This window comes from Haliotis cracherodii, unplaced genomic scaffold (genome assembly GCF_022045235.1).
Source record: "Haliotis cracherodii isolate W230 unplaced genomic scaffold, xgHalCrac1.p SCAF_6, whole genome shotgun sequence".
Classification (NCBI taxonomy): domain Eukaryota; kingdom Metazoa; phylum Mollusca; class Gastropoda; order Lepetellida; family Haliotidae; genus Haliotis; species Haliotis cracherodii.
This window is the reverse complement of record NW_027266319.1, coordinates 17,474,060-17,493,911: the sequence shown is the minus strand read 5'-3', so window position 1 is coordinate 17,493,911 and position 19,852 is coordinate 17,474,060. Positions and strand designations below refer to the sequence as shown.

Sequence of the window (19,852 nt, the reverse complement as noted above, 5' to 3'; positions counted from 1 at the left end):
ACCGTTTCGCCGATTATGCTTTGAATACCACCTATTTCAGCACTCGCCGTATCGCATTTATTCCGTTCTACTCCCGAACTTCATCCTCGGGACATTTTTACACTTGTTGAATACCAACTCACCACCTCGACCTTTCGTGATGCCTCCCAAGAGAAGAGCAGCCGTCAACCACAAGCTTGTGAGGGGAGCCAAGCAGGCCAGGACAACCAGAAGATAAACCCCGGGAGTACACATTAGGCAGAAGGCAACAGCTGATGGTGAGTCTTCCAATTACGGAAATATCGAAGGTGGCAACAGAATTAACGTGCAATCGGCGCAGCTTGTAAATGCCGCGCAGGCTGCCAACTCTGCTACCCAGGTAAACGAGTAACTGGAAAAAATACTCCAGTTGCTGGAATTCAGCGCCCAGCCCGGTTAGCGCAAACCTACAGGTAAGGCTTGGTTTTAGTTCTCCCGCCATTTCGCCCAACATAGGGAGAATCCCCGATGCGCACGAGGCCGACGGTGACGCGGCTTGGCCAGCCAATCAGAACGCAGGATATGGGGATTCCCTATCCTTCCGTGTGGATGGAATAGACGCGCACGTCAAACAACAAGTGAGGGAAAAAATCTGGCGTAGCGAGTTTGTCGACCTCGGCACAATCCTACCAAACACCGAGGGAAGTCACGAGGACGGTTCGATTACCATGGCGTACGACTCCTCAGGTAAGATAATTTTTAAACCAATAAAGCAGCAACCAAAGCGCCTGTCCCTGGCAAGCTGGACTTCAGCTTTCCACATTTTCATGTATATCTATGTAAGTAGGCACTCCGAGGTCCGCACAACCCAGGGGTTGCTGTCCTACATGGAAACCATAAGAACGGCGGCACTTCGATTCAGGGGGGAAGCCTGGTCAACCTACGACCAACAATTCCGACACAGAATGTCAAGGGACCCCAAACACATGTTCCAAAAACATTGGAACTTCATTGTTTAAATAGCGTAATTACGAAGGGTATAAAATAAATCTTAGTTCATTAGTCTTTACCATTTCAATCATGGCAACCACTGCGAGTAAATCTAAGCGACAGGCGTACACTATTAAAGACAAGTTGGAGATTGTGAGGCGGGTGAGAGAGGGTGAATCGCAAGCTAGCGTCAGCCGTTCAACTGGGATTCCAGCAGGGACCATACATGGATGGCTAAAAGAAGAAAAAAAACTTCAAGATCTTACATTTGAGACCCAGGAGATCGGGGGATTGCAGAAGAAGCGAAATAAAGGGGCAACGGACTCTACACTGGATGCAGGGCTGTTTGCGTGGTTTACGCAAAGCAGACATGGTGGCATACCACTATCTGGCGAGATAGTAAAAATGCAGGCTCAGAAACTGTCCCTAGATATTCATGGCTCGACGACACATTCAAGGCCAGTGCAGACTGGTTGTGGAGATTTCAGAAATGACATGGAATCAAGTCGTTTACAGTGACCGGGGAGCGGAGATCGGCCGACGACGACGCTGCTGACGCGTTTCCGCCATCCTAAGAGAGCTGATGGAGTCCGAGGGCTACGACGAAGAGCAGATCTACAACTGTGACGAGACCGGCCTGTACTACAAGCTGTAGCCAGACAAGACCCTAGGCACCAAGGAAGACAAGCAGACTTGATTCAAGTCCGCCAAGCAACGGGTGACAGTTTTGCTCACGTGCAACAAGCCTGGGACTCACAAGTTGAAGCCTTTGGTGATCGGCAGTGCCCAGAATCCCAGGTGCTTTCATCACGTAAACAGAGAAGCGCTGCCCACACACTACAGCGCCTCTGCAAATGCGTGGATGACAGCCAAGATTTTTTAAGATTGTTTTTTCCACAAGTTTGTCCCAGCTGTCCGTGACCATCTCTGATCACGGAACTTGGAGGAGGAAGCCATCCTCCTATTGGATAACTGCCCCGCCCATCCCCCAGCAAGTACATTGCAGTCGCACAATGGACTAATAAAGGCATTACTATTGCCGAAAAACACGACCTCCCTCATTCAACCGCTAGACCAAGGGATAATCAAAGCATACAAGGTACATTATCAGGGATTCTTAGTGAGTGCGTTGGTGGAAAGAGGATTGGACCCCGTTGCGTTCCTGAAGACAGTCACAGTGAAGGATGCTGTTCTTCACACATCCGAAGCCTGGATGAAGGTGATGCCAGCCACCATCAACAACTGCTGGATGAAGGGACTTGACGAAGATTTCGAGGGGTTTCAGGAAGAAGATGTCATCGATGCTGTACAAAAGTTCCGCGACTATGCTAAGGAGAACAGCATCGATGTATCCCAAGAGACGGCCATGATGTGGAACGCGTGCGACGACGACCTGCCGATTGCCGAACTTCTTAACGACCAAGAGTTGGTTGCCGCAGCAATGCCCGTCGAAATCATCGACGATGAAGAGGATGAGGAAGAGGAAAACAGTGACAGTGAAAACAGTGTTCAGCCAATGGCACCCTCCGTTCGAGATGCCATTCATGGGGCCTAGCTATTATTGCGGCACTTAGAAAAAAGTGACAAATACGAACAGCTACACGTAATGCAAGTCCGCTGCATACTCTCACAACTGAGAACCGAGGAACGTGAAATCAGAAACTCGTTAGTGACTTTTTTAGTAAATAGAAATGTGTTCAAGCATTACGTCATGTACACGCACCAGTTGCATGGTATCAATAACTTTGAGTGCAATTTTCCCTTTGCATAATTATCATTATTAACAGAACTAAATATATCTCTTATCCACTCAAATCTACGTTTGTGTTTGTGTTTGATTTTCATAAATTGCTCAAATAACCGTGTAGTTACGAACATCATGTCAATGTACATTGTACATAAAGTGCATACACAGGGAGCCGGCTGTGTCCGGGTTTTTCATAACTTTGACACGTCATTATTTATTAACCAATCACAGCCTTGGTTGCACATTAGTTTCGTTACAAGGCTGGTTTGGCTTTGTAATGTACTGTCATCGATCGATAATGTGAGTAGGTCGGCGATCGGACCAATTTTCTTCCGAAAAACTTAAAATATAACAACACTTATTTAGATTCTACATATAACATAACATACGTATAACATCCAGTCGTAAAATAATACAGACTACTTTGATTAATTTACACATTTTTTTTTTTTTTTCTAAGGCATGCAGTTTGAATCATCGTCCACAATCAGTGTTACATAGATCTACATGTCCCATGCCACTGTGAAATAATTGCGCCACTGTTCCATTCACTACCATCAATACGTAAAGTCAACCTCAGCAAGGAATATCTGTACAACGCTCTTTCCTACACCGCGGGATCAGTTTCTTGGACCCCGATGACAGCGGTATATCGAGGGATCACTGTAATTTGACCGTAACTTGACCCTTCAACCAAATGTAATATCATATTTCTTCGGACACACCAGTGAGATTTGACTCACTCATTTCAACGAGTGAGAATTTCCTGTTTCAAAATCATTCAATCAATTCATGACAAAAGACGTTCTCCAAACACAAGAAACCAAGAACAACAGCCTAAACATGTCAGACTCGCTTATCAAAGTAGTCCCATTTCATCAAGACGGCACAAGTTGATATGGATGAAACAAATTCCATTCAGAGCTCTAGACATTTGAGTAAGATAGGTTAAACGAACAATTCTGATTCCAATCGCTCAGTGTCATGTCATTCTGATGCACATAATTTGGGTAGAAAATCTAAGAGACATTCAGTGCATAATCATAAAGTCACACATCTAGTTCAGAAAATAGATGACCAGGTGAACACTCAGGCGAACACAGCAGACGTTCTGATGAAGATTCCAAACAGTCATGTCTCAGTCATAAAAGCCGCCATTCGGATCCTAGTCACATATCACCTGCCAGTAAGCTGTCGGATCATCAGGCTGCCAAACAAGCATGTATGAAGGAGCAAGCCCAACTTGATGAACTTTGACATAGGCCCCATGAGGAACAGGAGGCAGATGAAGTCTTAAGCATACTAGAAGATGATTTGATTGAAGCCCAACATAAAGCCAAAGAAGAAATATGCAGAGCACATATTCGGGTGCAGATGGTTGAACAAAAGGCAACCCAAAGGCGAGAGAGAATGCATGCTGAATTACAACAAGTAAGGAAGATTCGGAATTTGGAAAGAGAACTACATGAAGCCAAGCTACTTGAATCTATGCTGAGAGAGAATGATGAACCACCTGAATCCCAGCCGCCCCGGCAGCTTGTACAGTCTGAAATGGCTACAATTATGCACATGGCTCCAGTCAGATTTGGGGAAAGTGACACATTGGAGAACCTTGAAGGAGAAAATGGGTATGAACTCCGATGTGGCTCGCATGTTCATCGCCTTCTGAGAAAGTTACCACCTTTAACTCATGATAGTTTCATTGAGTACTGCATCAACAAGAACATCCTCAGTACTGATAAAGATCAGACATCCACCCTTGTTCACTTCTCCGACTGGTTGAGAATGAAAGCACTGGCGACAAGAATCACACACCAAGCTGTTGCTGTGTACAGACCTGAAACTCAAACAGATCAACAAAGGATAATTCTCACACTCAACAGAAGCGAAATCCTCCAACTGCAGTATTCTCAACCAAGATTGAACAGTCCAAACCTTAACACAGGCTGCTAAACCTAAGTCATTTGCAGGTACCACAGGGTTTTGTGCATACTGCAACAGTGGTGAACATGTCAGGAACTGTGTCAACTTCAAAAAACTGTCAACAGAAGATGTCATTGCCTGGATAAAGGATAAGAGGCGATGTTGGCAATGTGGTCGTGCACACAAGATGGCACAGTGTAACCTGAAGAAGACCTGTCTATCTTGTTGGAAACTACATTTAACAATCCACCAAGAAAGGGGGAGCTCAGATCCATTCAATAGTCCTAAAGGAACAGTCACTATACCTTGATCAGCCTACATGCCCTCACAGTATAATGTTGAAGGTTATTCCTGTACTACTTCATGGCCCTGAAGGAGCCATTGAAAGCTATGCTGTTTTAGATGACGGTTCGATGAGGACAATGATTCTGACCTCTGTGGTGAAACAGTTGAACCTTCCATGGACACCAGATAATATCATGCTCACGACAATTCATGAAGGACCTTTCAACTGCCAAGGTCACGGCGTGAACCTTCTGATGTCATCCAGAGACAGACCTGATGTTAGATTCCCTGATTTCCAACGCCTTCGCCTCAGAGCAGCTATCCTTGTCAGAGTACTCATATCCAGTGGGAGCCTTCAAGACGCACTACCTTCATTTGAGAAATACACCTTTGCCAATGATTGACAAAGCTATCACTACTATCCTCATGGGTTCTGATCATGCAGATCTCATCCTGTCAACCCAACCAATCGTGTTTGATCCGGAACGAGCTCCAGTGACAGTGCATACCAAGATGGACTGGGCCCTCCAGGGAATAAGTCAGCTATTCATGAATCCCAAAGACATGCAATGCCATTTCACAGCAGTTTCCAGTCCAGATCAGGTGATAAACAATGTTGAAAGACTATGGCAAGTTGACATTTTGCCTTTCAATGAGCGAAAAGTAACTCGTTCCAAACAGGATCAAGAAGCTGTAACCAAACTTGAAGCTAAAACAGTGCGAGTGAAAGTTAGCGATGGTAAGCACTAAGCAACACCACTCCTGCAAAAATCGGACCATATTAAGTTACAGGCAGGAAAGGAAGCTGTGATGTCGAACCTGAGACGAACTGAGAAACACCATCAGAATCACCCAGAGCTTGCAAAGATTCACAATGATCGAATTCAGAGACTAGTTGATGCAGTTTTGTGAGAATCATAAGTGACGAACAGGCAAGGTTAATCCATGAATCATGGTTTATCCCCCATCACCTTGTTGAACACAATTCGGGAACATCGTTTGGTCTTCAATTGCTCTTACGAGTACAAGGCCCAAGATCTCAATAGCCAGCTTCTACTGGGTCCTATCCTTGGATCCTAACTCCTAGTCTTGTCCTTGAGATTTTGACATTACCCAGTTGGAATATCAGGTGATATATAGGGTATGTTCCACCAGATTCAACTCCTACCTGGAGACAAACCCATCCTCAGATTCCTGTGGTGCAATATGAACAATAATGTGGATCCAGATGTCTAGAATGACAGGTACTGCCCTTTGGGACTACTTGCAGTCAATGTTGTGTCACCATTGTCCTACTGATGCAATTGACGATCAGCGGCAGAACCCTGAAGTTATGAAGTGTGTTGGATAGTCTGATGATACTCTGATGAATCCTGACCAAGCAAAGAAACTAGTTACAAATCTGAGAAAGGTGCTTGCTGAAGGTGGCTTTGACATCTGTCAGTGGGCTTGCAATGTACCTGAGATACTAGAAGACTTGCCTGCAGAGGCCAAGTCTTGGACATGATGATAAGCCAGAGCCTATGGAGATCAAAACATGAATAGGATGCTGTGATAGAAACTGGAAAACTTCATGATCATTGGTGTAAGTGGGAATCAGAACGGTGTGATATCTCTCAAGTGTGTCTACCAAGAGGCTACACATCTAGAAACCATGATCCTTCTCAGTCACTGAAACAGCTGCACATATTCTGTGATGCTTCGGAGCATGCCGATGGTTCAGTTGCCTATTTGAGAAGTGCAGATAGTAATGGTGATGTAGCTGTCAGTTTTGCGGCTGCGAGAAGTAGAGTGGCTCCTGAGAAGCTGCTCTCAATGCCCAGACTAGAACTCTCTGCTGCCGTTACTGGTGCACAGTTAGACAATACACTTCACAAAGCATTGAGCTTGACGATCCAAGATACCATATTGTGGAGTGACTCAACAACTGTCTTGACATGGCTTCAGTCAGTCATCTGGTGGTACAAAGGTGTTTGTTGGGACTCGAGTCTCGAGATACAATCCCTGACTCCTGCAGACAGCTTGAGTTATGTCAACACAAAGGATAACCCAGCCGATGTTGTCACAGGAGGTTTAACCTTGCAGGAACTATGTGTTGCCTTCCAATGAAGGTAGGGTCCTCTTTTCCTTTTAGAATCCTTTAAGAAACGTCCGACACTCATAGACAAATGTGATATACCTGATGCTGCTGAGGTAGCAGATGAACTGAAGAAAAGTTTCTGTGGCAATATCTCAGCTGTGAACCTTCCTGATTGTTCTCAGTACAACAACTGGGAATCACTAGTCAAGGCTACCATGGAGTGCCATGACGGGGCGGCCATAAGTGATCAATTTGATGAAGTTGAACTCATAGAGAAAGCGGAAACACTGTTGTTTCAACAAATTCAGCTGGAATGCTTTCCTGATGGAATTGCATCATTAAGAGAAGGCAAAGCAATAACCTGTACAAGCAGACTTATAGAACTCAATCTAGAACATGACCCATCTGATGGCATGGTAGGAGTTGATGGTAGACTCAGACAGGCTGAGGGACTCCCAGACAATGTCAAACACCCTAAAGTCCTCGCCCCTAAACATCCCATAACAAGACTCATCATCAAGGACTTTGGTGAAATCTTGCACCATTATGGACCGGAATGCTACTTCGCAGAAGTTCGATGAAAGTTATGGATACTGAGGGGCTGGGAAGCAATCAGACACCATTAGAGACTTTATACAGCATGTCAGAGATCATGTGCATCTTCTCAGATACCCCAGATGGCAAATCTCCCCCCATCACGCCTTCGACTGTACAAACCCACATTCTACTCAACTGGTGTGGATTGTTTTGGACCATTGTGGGTCAAGAAGTGGCTGTGGCTGCAGAAGAGAAAGTGATGGGGAATAGTCTTCAAGTGTCTCACAACCAGGGCAGTTCACCTGGATCTGATCTAGTATGGACAGTGATGCTTTCCTCATGTCTTTGAGACGATCCATAGCCCGCAGAGGGAAACCCTATGAAATACTTTCAGATTGTCGTACCAATTTCAAGGATGGTGACCTTGAGTTGACTGAAGCATTTACCTCATTGAGCCCTGAGATCGCTCAGCAGTTGACCAAGCAGAAGATACGCTTCAAGTATAATCCACCATATGCACCTCACATTGGTGGCTGCGGGGAGAGTGAAATAAAGTTTATTAAACATGGCCTTAGAGTTGTCCTCGGAGATCAGTCAGTGGTTGAGCCAGTCCTGCGAACTTATAAAAGTTGAAGCCATAATGAACTCAAAACCTCTAGGTTATGTCCCGACTGATGTGACTGACCTTGATCCTGTGACACCAAACTCCCTCCTTATTGGGAGGCTTGACCCCGCACTGCCACAGGTAGTGTACGCAAAAGAAGAGCTTTTGTTAAGGAAGCGCTGGCGGCAGTCAGGTGATTGCCGATAAGTTCGGGAACAGATATGTGAGGTACTATTTGCCCACTCTTCAAATTCGACAAAAATTGAGAACTAGAAGTGACTTGTGTGATGATGGTGTGGTGCTTATCGTTGACCCTCAGCAGATTCGTGCTCAACGTTCGGTTAGTCGTGTAGTTGAGACTTGTGTGAGTGCGGATGGTAGAGTTTGCACAGCAAAAGTTCGGGTTGATGATAAGGAATACACCAGACCCGTGTCAAGACTTGGGGGCGGCTGTGAGAAAGTGTTTGAAGTGCCTTGGTTCTGATTCCGTTTCGTGATTACCGGATTCCAGTTGATTCCAAGTTTTTGTAAATCCCATTTTTAGACAAATAAATGGCAACTTCCATGAGGCATGTGATTCCTTTTGATACCTATTTGACCCTTCTACACAGAAGGTATAAACAAATCATTAACACTATAGGAATAATATTTTATATATAATATGTACAGTTTCTACTCTATATCTCACTTGAACAGCTGTCATGTTGGCGCCTACATCTCATTGGTATTCGTCCATCCACTATCCAACAAAACAAAAGAGGGTTACACACACATGTGAATTGATCAGCATGTTATGGAAGTTATTGAATACATTCTTAAATTAACAAAATACTGTTTCATCTTCAGGTATGATGACAGGTTACCTTCTCCATCATCTCTGCCAATTACACTGCTTCATGTGCAGGAATTGACATCGTCTGATATACTCACCATATCCATGATTAAGTTATCCGAGTAAGTGTAGATGTAAACAGTTTCATGTTAACTTGGACATGATACATTGTATCTTCCCAAAGGAAAGTGAGTTAACTAACTATTAAAGTCAAGTTTCCACCCTTGCCAAACTAGGCTGGAAATTCATGGCTTGATTGTGGACCAAACATAAACAGTTTCATGTTAACTTGGACCAGATACATTGCATTATCCTTGCCGAACTAGGCTGGAAATTCATGCCTCGATCATGGTGCCACCATTGGCAGTTACAAACCCAATTTTGATTTTATTCCTTGATTATGATTGGACAACGCATAGACTCGTTAGTCCAGCCAGAATACAACTCCATAATTCCAGCCTAGTTCAGCAAAGGTGGAAACTGGACTTTTCCCATTTTGTAAAAAATTCACTTAACTCCCTTGCTTCAGTAAGACGCTAAGAAGATGCTTGTGAACACACCTGAGTCGTCGTTCAACTAGAAGGCGTTAGCGGGTGTTTATAGTAGGAATATGAGCCATGAAACATAAAACACCCCTCAACACCCCAAAGCTGCCGAGTTATCAGGAGGTACACATGGACACCATCAGGGACTTGGAAGTGGATGATCGTTACACACAAAACCAGATCCTGAAAACACCAGAATGTTCAGTTGTAATCTTTTCCTTTTGCGGGAGATGCGCAGATTTCCTAATACTTTGTTCAGTTTGGTGATAGGACAATGTATCCATCTTCCCGAAATAAATTCCAGTTTCCACCCTTGCCAAACTAGGCTGGAATTATGGACTTGTATTTTGGCTTGACTAACAGGACTAAGTATAGTCCAATCATTATTGTGGAACGAAATCAACATTTTGTTCATAAACAACATGGTGACTGCCTTGCAGATTTCAGTCGATTGCAGGATTTGCAGAGCTTGTGTACTTTCAACTGGCCATCAATAGATGTTTTCCATGTCTCATGTTTTTAATCAAGGTGCTCAAGTGATTTGATGTACTCTGCAAGGTAAGACCCATTTTATTACAATAAAGATCGGGATTAGCCGTCAGATTGTCTGGACTGGGGGCATGCAGTCATTTTGTTTGAAGAAAATGCAAGTGAAAGGAGAGGTGGAATCTGATTGGTCAATAGGAGGGACATAGAAGGGACATAACTCGTAACTGCAACCGGTGGTCCACAATCAAGCCATGAATTTCCAGCCTAGTTTGGCAAGGGTGGAAACTTGACTTTTATAGTTAGTTAACTCACTTTCCTTTGGGAAGATACAACGTATCATGTCCAAGTAAACATGAAACTGTTTACATCTACACTTACTCGGATAACTTGATCACGAATATGGTGAGTATATCACACGATGTCAATTCCTGCACATGAAGCAGTGTAATTGGCAGAGATGATGGAGAAGGTAACCTGTCATCACACTTGAAGAGGAAACAGTATTTTGTCAATTTAAGAATGTATTCAATAACTTCCATAACATGCCGATCAATTCACATGTGTGTGTAAACCTCTTTGAAGTTTTGTTGGATAGTTGACGGCCGAATACCAATGAAATGTAGGCTTTCACATAACAGTTGTTCAAATGAAATATAGAGTAGAAACTATAATGTTATACACTAAAAAATCATTCCTTTAGAACAAATTATTTGTTTATATCTTCAGTTTTACTTACTGCATGTGGAGAGGTAACACCAGGTTGACGTGGTCCCCGATGGTGGTGGCTGAGGCGGTGGCTGGGATCTGAGGCTAGTGGCAACTGAGGCTGGTGACAACAGAGTCTGGTTGCAATTGAGCCTGGTGGCAACGGAGCAGGATAGGTACCAAAGCTGGCGGCAACTAAGGCAAATGACAACTGAGGCTGGTGGCAACTGAGGCTGGTGGCATCTGAGGCAAGTGACAACTGAGGCTGGCGGCAACTAAGGCAAGTGACAATTGAGGCTGCTAACAACTGAGGCAGGTGACAACTGAGGATGATGGCATCTGAGGCTGGGGGCAGCTGTGACAACATGGTAACAGAGACAGGTGGAAACTGAGGCTGTGGCTGGTTACAACTGAGGCTGTGGTGGGTGACAACTGAGGCTGGTGGCTGGTTATAACTGAGGCTGTGGCAACTGAAGCTAGTGGCAACTGAAGCTAGTGGCAACAGGCAAGTGGCAACTGAGGCTGGTGGCAACTGAAGCGAGTGGCTGGGGGAAACTGAGGCAGGATGGCAAAGGGGCAGATGGGAACTGAGGCGGTGGCTGGTGGCAACTGAGGATGGCAGCTGGTAGAATTGAGTGAGTATAGTTTTACGCCACTTTTAGCAATATTCCAGCAATATCACCGTGGGGGACACCAGAAATGGGCTTCACACATTGTACCTATGTCGGGAATCGAACCCAGGTCTTCGGCGTGACAAGCGCAGCTGGTAGAAACTGAGGCAGGTGGGAAGAGACTCACTCTGCCATTGAAATTACATTGTGGAGGAGCCCTGGATCATTGAAGTCGTTGTAAACACCCCTTTATGGGACTCCCTCCACGGTCGAAATTACAACGTGGAGGGACCCTGAGGTGATGCCAAGTCATCAACACACCTTCATGGAACTCCCTCCACCGTCGAAATTACAATGTGGAGGGACCCTGATGTGTTGATGACTTGAATGTAAATAACAGCGACAAAATCAATTCCATAATCATAAGAAATCTCTACTAAAAGAAGAGTCCATTTCATATTTCGGACCATATCAAAAGCATGTATTTATGAATCACTAAATACATACAATCAATTCTGCTTTTAGTAAAGATTTTGTGTGATTATGAAATGGGTTTTGTGGCTTTCATTTACATACAGACCAGGTTGTAGCGAAACGAAAACAGACAATCAATTCCACTATGGATCAGATGTGTGAAATTTCAACGTCGCCAACTTGTTGATTGCAATAGAGGCTGGCTGCAACTAAGGCTGGCAGCTGGGAGCAACTGAGGCTGGTGGCAAATGAGGCTGGCAGTAACTGAGGCTGGTGGCAACAGAAACAGGATGGTAACCAAGGCTGATGGCAACTGAGGATGGCAGCTGGTAGAAACTGAGGCAGGTGGGAAGAGACTCACTCTGCCATTGAAATTACATTGTGGAGGAGCCCTGGATCATTGAAGTCGTTGTCAACACCCCTTTATGGGACTCCCTCCACGGTCGAAATTACAACGTGGAGGGACCCTGAGGTGATGCCAAGTCATCAACACACCTTCATGGAACTCCCTCCACCGTCGAAATAATGTTGAGGGATCCTGATGTGTTGATGACTTGAATGTAAAAAATAGCGACAAAATCAATTCCATAATCATAAGAAATCTCTACTAAAAGAAGAGTCCATTCCATATTTCGGACCATATCAAAAGCATGTATTTATGAATCACTAAATACATACAATCAATTCTGCTTTTAGTAAAAACTTTGTGTGATTATGAAAAGGTTTTTGTGGTTTTCATTTACATACAGACCCAAGTTGTAGCGAAACGAAAATACTACTTTACAAACATTGATACGGATTTAAAACAGCCAATTCCACTATGGATCGGATGTGTGAAATTTCATCGTCACCAACTGGTTGGTTGCAACAGAGGCTGGCTGCAACTAAGGTTGGCTGCAACTGAGGCTAGGGGCAACTGAGCTCAGGCAGGTGGCAACTGAGGCAGGTGGCAACTGAGGTGGTGCACAACTGAGGCTGGTGGCAACTGAGGGAGGTGACAACTGAGGCTGGTGGCAACTGAGGTGGTGGCAATTGAGGCCGGTGGCAACACAGGTGGTGGCAACTGAGGCTGGTGGCAACTCAGGTGGTGGCAACTGAGGCGGGTTATTTGTAAGGGTGGCTATTGAGGCATTTTTGACTATTGCGATACTATTGCGATAGTGGCCCTACTATTGCGATACTATTGCGATAGTTTTCACTTTCAATTATAGCAGGCTTTAGCAGCATATATTTCAGCATTTTCACTGACACCATCAAAATAATTATAACTTTCTGATACTATTTGTAAAGAAAACAAGTTCAAATTGACCTCTCAAAAACATGTTAATACAAAATTTCACTTCATGTAACTAGTAAAGTCTTAGGTTACTGCAGTGTTTTAGCACCTATGTGAATGAATGTGATTGAATGACTAGCATTTGACTATACAAACTGTCAAACTCTTTAATTGTCACATTGACATTCACTGAATGACTAAAAGCAATTCAACATATCAATTAGGAAACAAAGTTAACAAAAACTGACATGTGGCGTCCGCCATCTTTTCAATGTTGCCTAGCGATGAGTAGCTAAGGGACGTAATTCTAAATCAAGCAGACAAAGTAGTGCAATCCAAACGAAAGCACGACAGAGGTTAGATGATCATAGGAGTTGTTTCTATGTTTTTTAAGATTCTGAAAGTAAATGTACCAAACAAATTAACTATCGAAACTATCGATAGTTAGACAAACTATCGCCAATAGTATCGATTGTTTCAAGTTGCAATCGATAGAGTACTATCGTGAGACAAGCAATTGCAATCAATCGATAGTTCGATGTATCGTTACACCACTAGTTACTTGTGGCAATTGAGCTCAGGCAGGTGGCAACTGAGACTGGTGGCAACTGAGACTGGTGGCAACTGAGGTAGATTACATGTGGCAACTGAGGCTGGTGGCTGGTTGCAACTGAGGCTGATGGCAATTGAAGCAGGTGGCAACCTAGGCTGGTGGCTAGTGGCTGGGGGAAAATGAGGCAGATTACTTGTGGCAACTTAGGCTGGAGGCTACAGCGGCTGGAGGCTGGCAGCAACTGAGGCAGGTGGCAGGCAGCTGCAACCAAGGTTGGTGGCAACTGAGACAGGCTACTTGTGATATCTGAGGTTGGTGGCTGTTGTAAGATATATTAACAATCTTATTTTGTTTATATGTAAATCCCGTATCGTCTAAAGTGCCAATGCCACTTTTGTACCAACTGTTTTTGGCGCTAGTAATTAAAGCATGGCGACCATCGCCTATGAACTAAAACATGTCATCGTTTACCATTCATCAAGCTTATAAACAAGCAACTATCATAACATGGTGGCAGCGGTAAACAAGATTAATCACCAGGATTACGCCATAAGTAGCGGACAGCGCTAAACATGCAAGTTTGACCATCAAACAAACTTTTGCCATTCCGGCAAGAAACACGTGTGTAACCTAGTTTCGTTTTCGAACTTTTGGTGTCATCATTAACCAGAAGCATGTCTCGAATTCCTCTTATGGACTGGCAACAGGCGGATATCCACGAATCATTCAGTTTATTCAAACAGACTTTGCAATTATTCTGTGAGGATGAAGAAATTACTGACAAAGAAAAAATCGCTTTGAAGATAAAACGTGGACTTGGCAACATGGGTTTACGTCGGCTGAACGCTTCAGGTTTGAGTGAACGTGACCTAAAAGATCCAGATAAAATATGGACTTATTTCGAAAAACAACTCAAATTACAAGTTAATTTTAGAGTGTATAGACTTGAGTTGATGCAATTCAGACAAAAGGAGGAAGAAAACATAGATGAATTTGTAACCAGGTGCAAGACACTAGCATTAAAGTGCGAGTTCGATGAACCAGAACTTCAAGAAAGAATATTGGAATTGCTAATTGCTAGCACTCCTTTTGAGACTCTACAACATGATTTGCTGAAACAACCCAAAGGCTATAGTCTCTCCAATGCTCTAGAAGATGGTCGGGGATATGAAGCGATCAGCGCAGGTCATCGTCAAGTCAAAGATCTCAATCCAACACCAGCTACCAACTTCCGAAGTAAACGCCATCAACCACAAGTATCGAGCCTGTCAGAATTGCGGTCTGAAACACAAGCCGAAGTCCTGTCCAGCTTATCAAGACACCTGTAATGCTTGTGATACCAAAGGTCATTGGTCCAAGTTCTGCCGAAAAAACCAAGCGGAAGACATCTCGACAAGGTAGACACCGATCGAAAAGTAGACATAGACAGAAACCAGCAAAGACCTTCAACTCAGTTGACAGTAACCATGGAAGGACAGGTCTAATGTGCATCATCCTTTCGGGTGCTTAACAAAGGGGACCAGAAACCAAACAACGTATTGAGACGTTGAAAAGAAGACTGTACGTCAAAACAAACCCCTGAATTATCACATTGTTAAAAAATAGCATGTTTTAATCATTCGCAAAGTATTCATCAAATGGATACAAATTAGAACTAGATCAGTAAATTCATATTTTCACTTGTCATGGCATTTGCTTATTTAACCTCCTGACAGCTAAATGGATAGAAATCTGATGTTAAATGAGAAATCATAGAGCCCAACATCGCTGATCGCAACTATATTTACAATGTTGATATTATTATTTGCAAACCAATGTCTAAGGCTGTAGGTGCTATATAGTGGCATCTCTAGATTTTTCCATTCTTCATTGTGCATATAAAGTAACCAGCTAACTACAGCGACCAAGCGTTCATATACTCACCATGGACCAGAGATGAGACAGGTGTGGTAGACGGGTGTGGTAGACGGGTGTGGCAGACAGGTGAGGCAGACAGGTGAGGCAGGCGGGTGTGGTAGACGGGTGCAGTCTACAGCTGAGGCGAGACCACCTGTGCACGTCTAGATGTGATCAGATGTCATTTCATATACACTAGGAACAAATATTTTGGAATTGAATTTATCACAGGGGTGTTCCATAAAGGGAAAGAAAGGCTGGGAGTCCTGAATATCTGGAGAAAGTTGTTTGGAACAGTCTGTCATAAGTGAACCTCATACTTTCAAAACCATCGAATAAGTGCAGTTTGAAACTTACCTTGTCACTTAGCTCTGTTCAACATCCATCCTAGTGGTAGACTGATACTGCCAACATCCTACCACAGCACCGTACATGATTAGGAATATCCACCTTTAACTCCGAGTATCAAGAATACTAACTGAAATATTTTGTTGACCAACCAACCAAATGTAATGTTGATACTTCAGACATACCAGTGAGATCTGACACGCTCAACGAGAAAGGATTTCCTGTTTCAAAGTCATCTAAACAATTCCCTGACAAAAGACACTCTCCAAAAACTACCTAATAAGATGCTTTTGAATACAACCGAGTCATCGTTCAACTAGAAGGTGTTAGTGGGTGTTTCAAGTAGGAGTATGAGCCATGAAACATAAAACACCCCTCAACACCTCGGAGCTGCCGAGTCATCAGGAGGTACACATGGACACCATCAGGGACTTGGAAGTGGACGATCGTCACATACAAAACAAGATCCTGATAACACCAGCATGTAAAGTTGTAATCTTTGTATCATGCTGGATATGAGTTGATTTCAGAACCACTTTGTATATATCAGTGATAGGATACATGGCTATGGAGTATTACAGAGGGTTTCAATTCCTGCACATGATGCAGTGTAATTGGCAGGTGTTGGAGAAGGTAGCCACACCTGTAGAAGAAACAGTATTTTGTTAATTTCAATGACTTATAAACAAACACAACGATCAATGCACATGTGTGGGGCCCTTTTTGAAGTTGTTAATAGTCGACAAACGAGTTTCGGGAATGCATGCACTAGTATGACAGCTGTTGAAGTGAGATATAGAGCAGAAATTAAATCTTAATTCCATATGACAGGGACCATGTTTGCCCTAAACAAATAATTCTTATAATATAAATGATTTGTTTAACCTCAGTTTTACTTACTGCATCTGGACAGGTACCAGGTGGACGTGGACGCTGACGGTGAAGGAGGAATATCAGTTTCACTGCTTGACTACTGATGGTGAGACCAATGGAAGCTGGAGGCTGAGGCTGAGGCTGAGGCTGAGGCTAGTGGAAACTGAGGATGGATGGCAACTGAGGCTGGTGAGTCAGGCTGGTGACATATTGCTGCTTTTTCAGATGAATGGGTCCTGGTCCCTCGTTATGACACCTGAAGTGGTAAGCAGATATTCATTAACATACGTAGAACCAGGAAGGAAACATCTATTCCTTGACCCATATATACACCTATCTACTTCAAGAATCTACCATCAACAACTTCAGAAACATACTAATCTTGTCTGTAAATCTTAAAAATGTCATAACTTAAAGAAAAATTAAAAACAACTGCTCAATAAATTAAGGGCATATTTCAGCACTTTTTGTTAAAAAGCTCTTCAATGAATTACCATATTACACTCGTGCTCAGAGTGAGTAGTGAGTTTGGTTTTACGCCGCTTTTAGCAATATTCCAGCAATATCACGGCGGGGGACACCAGAAATGGGCTTCTCACATTGTACCCATGTCGGGATTCGAACCCGGGTCTTCGGCGTGACGAGCTGATGCTTTAACCACTAGGCTACCCGACCGCCCCTCGTGCTCAGAGTTTACTGTTTGTTAGGTCTTTAAATCTTGCAGAAATCTACAGATTCACTGTTCCCAGCAGTATATATCCTCAGAAACAGTGAATGCTGCAGAATGCCGCAGTTAGCCATAATACAGCTAATATTTGACTGACCACCACACAATGGTCGATAGGATGTTAGAATGATCAATGCGGGCACATTCACACATGGTGACTGGTTCGTATTTTACTCAACAGCAAGAATAAGGTACTGGGTTAAAAGTTTTGCTATGGGTCACTGAGATCATATATAAAAGGGTAAGTGGCTAAAGCGTTGGTTTGTCACGCAAAGACCCTGGTTTGATTCCCCACATGGGTACAATGAGTGAAGCCTATTTTCCAGTGTCCACCGCCATATTATTGCTGGAATATTGCTAAAAGCAGCGTAAAACCAAACTCACTTGCTCACTCATACAGAAGATGTAGTAGTGGTGGCAGTAGTAGCGATTTAGGGCAAACACAAGAGTTTTATCTCTCTGTTGTTGAATGCCCTACTAAGCAATATTCCAGCTATTTGACGGTGATCCGTAAATAATCAGGTCTAGAGCAGACAATCCAGTTATTGACATCCTTACTATTGATCTACACAATTGGGATACAATGACATCAACCAATCAGTGAGTCTGACCATCCGATCCCCTTAGTTGCCTCTTACGATAGACATGGGTTGCTGAAGACCAATTCTGACCCGGATCTTCACTGGGCAAAATGTGGGTGAGTGAGTTCGATGTTGTGGCTGTTTAGCATTGCTCAACCAATAACAGCAGAGGACAATCACAAGGCTTAACAGGTGTATGTGTTGATTACCTCCCTTTCTAAATGTTAGAACTAGAACTGTGACAACAAGCAACAAGAAAAGCAGTGTTATCACTGTCCCCCAATATGGAGCATATTACAATTTGTTTTGTTCATTTAACAGTGAATAATATGGAAGTTCATGTTAAAACTCATGAAGCAAGTGCCTTAACTTTGCAAAGATACATGTAGCAAGGGACATAACTCTTGGGGAAATAGCTCATGGCAACAATTTTCGAACAGGCTTGCAAAGTTATTTTATTTATTTAACTTCAGTCGTTTATGAGACATTGCAGACATTATGTCTAAAGAAAACAAGCAAACACACAAACAATGTGTTTTAGAAACACCTAAACATTAAAAGGCACCAGTTCAGCATATGTTGGAAAAATATACAAAGCTTTGCAAAAAAATTAAACGGTTGCTGACACTGAGACAAAAGTCTGGTGATTTCAACTAACTTGATTAGTAACAGCGGCTTGAAGTTAGTAAACAGCACATTTACTATCCTGCCTATATTAACAATATATCCATGTTGTTCCTTTTGTGGGCCGAATGTGTCCGAGTATATCAGTACAACATCCTATTCCAGATTTAGATGTTGCAATCTTAAATGTGCTGTTGTAACTGGTAGATATGCAAATATCATTTATAATGAGTGAGGTGATGTGAAATGGGGTTTAAAGTAGCATTCAAGATTATTGCATTTATATAGCGACGTGCATGCACGTGTTGTGTGTGTGCGGCTGCTTGTACTAGTTTGGACTGATGCTGATTTTACAGTGCTAGTTCACTGAGAAACCATGCCCCAGTTTAACACCACTCAAGACAGTAACACTGACTGAGCCGACCTTGTTTCATCCCCTTAATGCCGAACACCAGCCAAGGTAACAACAAGTACCATCTTTTAACGTCTTTTGGCTCATCTCGCAGACGCTCTACCACTAGACCACAGAGGCGGTCCTCATTTACAATGAAAGATATGCTATGTCATGCAAGCTTTAAAGCTATTTTGCTGTTGCACATCTTCTGTGAGGAACAAGTTCAACAAAATATTTTAGAGGTAAAAGTATTAATAGAATGATATTTACTGTCATTCAGAGTAAGAGTGAGTGAGTGAGTGAGTGAGTGAGTATGGTTTTACGCCGCTTTTAGCAATATTCCAGCAATATCATGGCGGGGGACACCAGAAATAGGCTTCACACATTGTACCCATGTCGGGAATCCAACCTGGGTTGTTGGCGTGACGAGCAAACGCTTTAACCACTAGGCTACCCAACCGCCCCATTCAGTGTAAGAGCACTGATACTACAAGAAGAGTCTGTACAGTAAACTACACTTATAATGCACTCAAAAGGACCACAAAGTTTAGTTTGTTATAACCGCAGTTTGTTATAAGCATTGATACAGCATATACACAGCCAATGGACGAGACCAAAAAGCACTTTATTATATCCGTCATGTTCATTATAACATAGTTTACTGTATTTCTATATCATGTAAATAAAAACAAGAAACACCCAATTGTAAATCTGATATAAAATGGTCATGCATGATCATGCGTTTGTATGTATTCTGAGACAAAGGCTTTTGTCCTGTAAAATTGACAACAGGGCGGCAT

At 43.1% G+C, this 19,852-nt stretch overlaps 1 pseudogene; it reads left to right on the top strand.

The window, feature by feature from the left end:
* Nucleotides 1-1,038: 1,038 nt before the first annotated feature.
* LOC139446287 (tigger transposable element derived 5-like) lies at nt 1,039-1,831 on the top strand (annotated as a pseudogene).
* The last annotated feature ends 18,021 nt before the right edge of the window (nt 1,832-19,852 follow it).